A 5660-nucleotide genomic window follows, 5' to 3' on the forward strand; every position below is an offset into this window, starting at 1 on the left:
TAACATCTCAACCGTCCTGCCCACACTTCTTACCCCCATCTTCTCCTTCCTACTCATCTTGGGCACATGTAGTTACATATTATATTATATACTTAAATTTTTGTCTTGTCAATTGTCTATCTTTCCCACCAGAATGTAAAGGTCTTCAAGAGCAGAGGTTTTTTTTTTTAAACTGCTTTTTCACTACTGTATCCCTAGCAGCTAGCACAGTGCCTGGCTATGGATGCTCTAAAAATATTTGCTGAATGAATGAATTCTTGTGGAAATGAGAGAGCCAGATGTTGAGTAAAATGTACTAAGATATCTAGGCAATACAAGCCACCTAATTGAGGGGGGTGACCATGAGTGTGTGATTCTTTTTCTACAGCTGTCAATTGCTAGGATACAGTGACAGGGAAGGGGAAGGAGGGGCTTTTTGGCCACAAGAATTTGTCTCAGAGAGTTTTTTTCTATTTATTTCTACCCTAGACAAAAATCTCAGGCTTCTTTGTATTCTCATGAGTCTTTAAGCAGTTGAGAATTAAAGATGCGCCACTTTTAAAGGGCATGTTAAAATTCAGTGGGAGTTTCTTTGTTAGATATTTGATGAATATTTTGAATTAAAGAAATTATTTTCACATCAACAAGGTGAACTTAAGTTCAGACCTTAAGTTGTACATCTGTCTTTTTTATCTAGGACAAACTTGTATTTGTTAACTGTGATTTGGCTACTAGGATGCCCTATCCAATCAGTGTTTGAGTTCGGAGGGTCACAGACCTGGCTTAGAGTCCTGATATGTAAGCTAGTACCTTCCCATCTAATTTCCACTCCCAACAAATGGAAAAGGTGGAGTCATTTAATGATAAGAAGCTTCCCAATCGTGACAAATGAGTCTTCTAGTGCAGCATGGAGAGGTTGATCTAACCAAGACAGGAGATAAAGGAGACAATGTAATGAGAATTTAAAGAAGGTATTTTGATCTTCAACTGACAATGACATTTATACAGGAACAGTGTTTTTTGAAAATTTTCTGGGCACAGAAAGCCGCTGAGGTGTTCTGTCAGTGCAGAATCCTGGGTCTAACTCAGGATCTAGTGTGTAGGCATACCTAACGCAAGGCCTTAGCAACTAAAATTTTAGTAAGCATCATAGCTGGTTCTATTGCTGGTTCTATGCACTGAACATAAAACAAAAACACTGTAGAACATAGCCCATAATAAAAATAAAGCAAAATTAGCCTCTAGGTTACTCAATTGGTGAAAGTTTAGATGCTAAGGCTATAGGAAGAAGCTTTAGGTCCTCATCCAGAGTCTTTTTACATTTATTTTAAACAAATGTATAATACCATTGCTTGGTTATTTATTTTAAGATGTTATAATTGAATTAAAACAACAATTAGAAGAGGGAAAGATGACTGTTAAAGCCTGGCAATCTGAAGTCTAATAATAAGAATTAATGTCTGAGAGTCTGTTAGGGAATTAGAACAACAAAACTATTTTCCAAAAGTACACAGAGCGCAGGAAGAATTGTAGTCTAGGACCTCTTTAGGTAGGAATGAACAGATCTCAATAGCTCCAGAGAGTATCACTGCATTACCAGCTAACAATGTCCCTGAGTTAATAATGAAAGATTCAATCATTTTTAGTGTTCTCTGTTTAAGACTTCGGGGAAGTGTAACAAGTCTTACAAAGAGTTAGATGCACAAAAATAATATTAAATATAGATTAGAGGAAATTTCAGTTATTTAGAAAATTAACAGAAGTGAAAAACTTATTCCCCAGATTAATGAGGTCCTCACATATTTTCTCTGTGGATACTGGTTAAAAAAGGTCCTTATGTTGAACCTGGAGCTGGCCCAACATAGGAATTAGTCTGAAGAATGGTGTCATAGTTTGTATTTAAGGTGCCAGAAACTGGGGAAGATTCCTGCCTGAGGTGCCCAGGGCTGTGAGGTGCAGAAGGAACTACACCAGTGTTCACTCGAGCTCTGCCCCTCCAAGGACAGTCTCTGGACTGGCAGCTGCAGCGTCAGCTGGGAGCTTGTTAGAAGTACAGATGCTCAGATCCCGCTCCAGACCTCCTGAGTCAGAATCTGAAGTTTCACAAGATTCTTGGACACATTAAAGTTTGAAAAGTACTGCCTTAGTGAAAGCTCGGGTTTCTGTGTCAAGACATGGAGTTGATGTTGAAATCTGACAGTTCGGAGTTCAGAATCACACAGAGATGAGAAATTCAAAAAGCAAGTTCAAATTACTATATAAAACTGCCAAGAATAACTCAGGGGCCTTCATATAGCTCTTAAGAGGGGGCAGAGGTGAGCAGGGTCATGAGTACACTAGACATCTTATGTGTATTTTTCTTTAAAAACCTCACAGGTTTATCTCAAATTCTTAAAGATGTTTTTACTATAATATCAATACTAAACAATGAACACATCATGTGTACAACTCAGTGACTTTTAAAGTTGTTTAATGAGATACATTTTGTATGCAATAAAGTCTATGAAAACTTTTGACATATTATAACCCAGGGAATTACCATTCTGATCAGGATATAGAATATATTTATCAGCCCAAATTAATTTTTACCCCATGTACAACTAGTGTCTTATTTATATCACTATATAAGTACGGTTTTGTTTGTTCTTGAACTTAAACAGTCCGTACTTTTTTGTGTCTAGATCCTTTCCCTTATCATAATGCTTTTGAGAGTCACTTCACATCATTACGCATATTAGTAGTTTGCTACATTTTATTGGTAATAGTATTACTTGTATGAATATACCAATTTATTTATCCATTCTCCTATTGATGGAAATTTGGGTTGTTTCTAGATTGTTTGTTTGTTTTTGCCTTTAAAAATAAAGCATCTATTAAAATTTTTTGTACAAGGCTTTTGTGGACAAGGTCTCAATGCTCTTGAGTAAATATCTAAGTGTGGAATTCTTATTAACTTCTGAAGAAACTGCCAGTTTTCTAAAATGGTTATACCATATTATGGCCTCACCAGAAAGACGGGGAAATTCCATATTTCCCCACTCCAGGTCCTTGCCAGCATTTAGTGTGGCGTTATCAGTCTTTTTAATTTTAGCCGTGTGAAATGGCTGTGGCTGTGAAGTGGTGTCTCACTGCGGCTTTAAACTGGTAAGAACAGGTCCTACACTTGATCTTAGCCAAAAGGCCGAGAAGCGATACACTGCAGTTTTAACATGCATTTCTCTGTTGAAAAATGCTGTTTTGTGTGTGTGCTTATTTCTCATCTGTCTGTCTTTTGTGAAAGACCTGTTGAAGTCTGTGGCAGATGTATTTGCCAAAATAATAACTACAATAATATTTCTCATAGCATATGTTTCTCATAGGATACGTTCCTGACATTCCTTTTATCAGGTATCAGGGTGTATGTCACTGCATCTTAAAAGTGGGTGAAGCTTAGCGACTGCCTGGGCTGATGTGGTCGGGTGGAAGTGTTGCCAGATGACTAGAAAGGCTAGATTCCAAAAGTCTATATGCTTTACCTGGTTGGGTGGGAACGGTCTCTCTCGAAACCCAGCCATCATGCAGTTTGAAAACCTGATCTGTAAAGGGCCCCATGTGAATAGGAACCAACAGCCAACTTGAACTTGCATAATGCAAGTGTGCTGCTTTGGAAATGGATACTTTAGCCCCATTTGAACTGCCTTAGCCAATCCTAAGTGGAACAGAGACAAGATGTCTGCACTTAGCTTTACCCGGATTGTAGATTTGTGAGCAGAGTACATGACTGTTGTTGTATGGAGCCATATAGCTATGGGATGGTTTGCTACGAAGCATTAGAACAAATTTTAATTGCTGTACATAAAAAGACTATAACATGTGATGTTGGCTTTGTGATTGAATGATGAGAGAAAACCAGGATATAAATAAGAACCTAAGGACATCAAACAGAAGTTTAAGAGAATCTAGGTGGCTGTCAGTGATGGTTTAAAGTAATGTGAAGAAAATATAACTGGAACCCAAAGGAAAACAGATCCTTGTGTTGGTGGGACAGGTGGCAATACTGGCGTCTGAAGTGACACTGAAAATGAGAAATTTGGGAAACTCCATGAACTCCATGATCAGTTTATCAGAGGTCAGCAAACTTCTTTTATAAAGGTCCAGATAGTAAATATTTTAGGCTTTCAAGCTATATGTTCTCTGTTACAGCTATTGAACTGTACCATTATTGTGTGAAAACAACCAAAAAATAAATAAATAAATGGATGTGACTGTATTACAATAAAAGTTTATTTACCAGAATAGATGTTACATCACAGGGCATGGTCTGCTGACTTCTCGTATAGCTAACGAGATGTCCAAGTACAATATCCAAAGGGCCACCCTATGTATTCTTCTTGTATGTGATAAAATGCAAAGGGGGGGGGAGATCAGTTAAAGAATGGGCGTTAAATATAAAGGAGCCAAGACTTTCTAGATGTGAAAATAAAACTATTCCTCATTTCTAGTCTCTCCAGATGGCAGAAGATTCACAAAGTAAGAAAAATTTAAGAGCGAAGATCAAATCCAAGACAGACCTTGAGAGCCATTGTTAATACCTCAGGAAGATCTAAGGTGATGCTTCATAGAGGCTTTTGAATGAAGAGAGTTTGAAACCATGAGCTACAGAGAATTATTCCCAGGCAGCTGTACTTGACCCTAATCAAGAAAGTGGCAACATACTCCCAGCTGGTTTTCCAAATTGCTGTTGCTGACTGATGTGTGTGACTGATGTGTGTCTCACATTTTCCTTCCCTTGGAATGTGACCATAGCAGTATTCAGTTGTCCTTTACCTTTTCACCAATATATGTTGGATGCATTGAGGGGAGATAACATGTTGCTTTGGTTCACAGAGCTTTACATTGAAAGAAACCATATGTAATAAGTTAAAACAAATTTACCGTGTTTTTACCAGTATCTCATTTGGATAACAAGATCCTGGACTTCAAATTGGAGTCTGATCAGGTAGTTGATGGAATTTTTGAGGGTTTTTTAAGGAGAGGTAAATGTATTTTAGTTGTGAAAGAGATAAAATTTGTGGCCATAGGATGGACTGTGGGAGTTTTGAAACGTGGCCCACAACCTCTTTTACTCTTCTTTCATTAAGTGACAGGTTCTAAATCCTCTTCCATTGAATCTAGGCCCTGTGACTGTTTGACTGATCTAATATGGCAGAAGAAACCTTGGGGTGCTATAAAAGACAGTTTGTGCGTGCATTCTTTGAACCCCTATTTTGCCACATCAAAATGGGTGTTGGGTTTGGAATACTTCCTTACAGAGGGATGAAGAGTCCTCGCAGCTCATGCTTGACTTGTTGCCTTGTGTGGGGATATCTGTTCCTGCCTCAGACTCACCATGTACTCCTTCATTCTGCTTTCTCCTATCATACTGCAGTTGGCCAACTCCACTGCTGTATCTGACCCCCACGGGGAAGGGACGAAGTCCTTTTGCTGCAGCACAAAAGGGACATGTGTAGGTTAATTGCTCTGCATTAGATTCCAGTTGGGACCCATGAGCCACCTAGTACAGATGCCCACTACTGAAGCAAGCTCTGTCTCTTCTCTATGTGAGTGCTTTACTGTGTTGTGTGTGTGTGCATGTTTGGCAACTTTAATACCAATATGAAGTGTTCAGGCTTCTATTCCTGTTAATAGGTAACAGGTGCCAC

At 38.5% G+C, this 5660-nt stretch overlaps 1 pseudogene; it reads right to left on the minus strand.

Annotated features, from left to right (window-relative positions):
* Positions 1-3037: 3037 nt before the first annotated feature.
* Positions 3038-3172, minus strand: LOC112317889 (U2 spliceosomal RNA; annotated as a pseudogene).
* Between the last annotated feature and the right edge of the window lie 2488 nt (positions 3173-5660).

Source organism: Desmodus rotundus, chromosome 4, assembly GCF_022682495.2.
Source record: "Desmodus rotundus isolate HL8 chromosome 4, HLdesRot8A.1, whole genome shotgun sequence".
Lineage (NCBI taxonomy): Eukaryota > Metazoa > Chordata > Mammalia > Chiroptera > Phyllostomidae > Desmodus > Desmodus rotundus.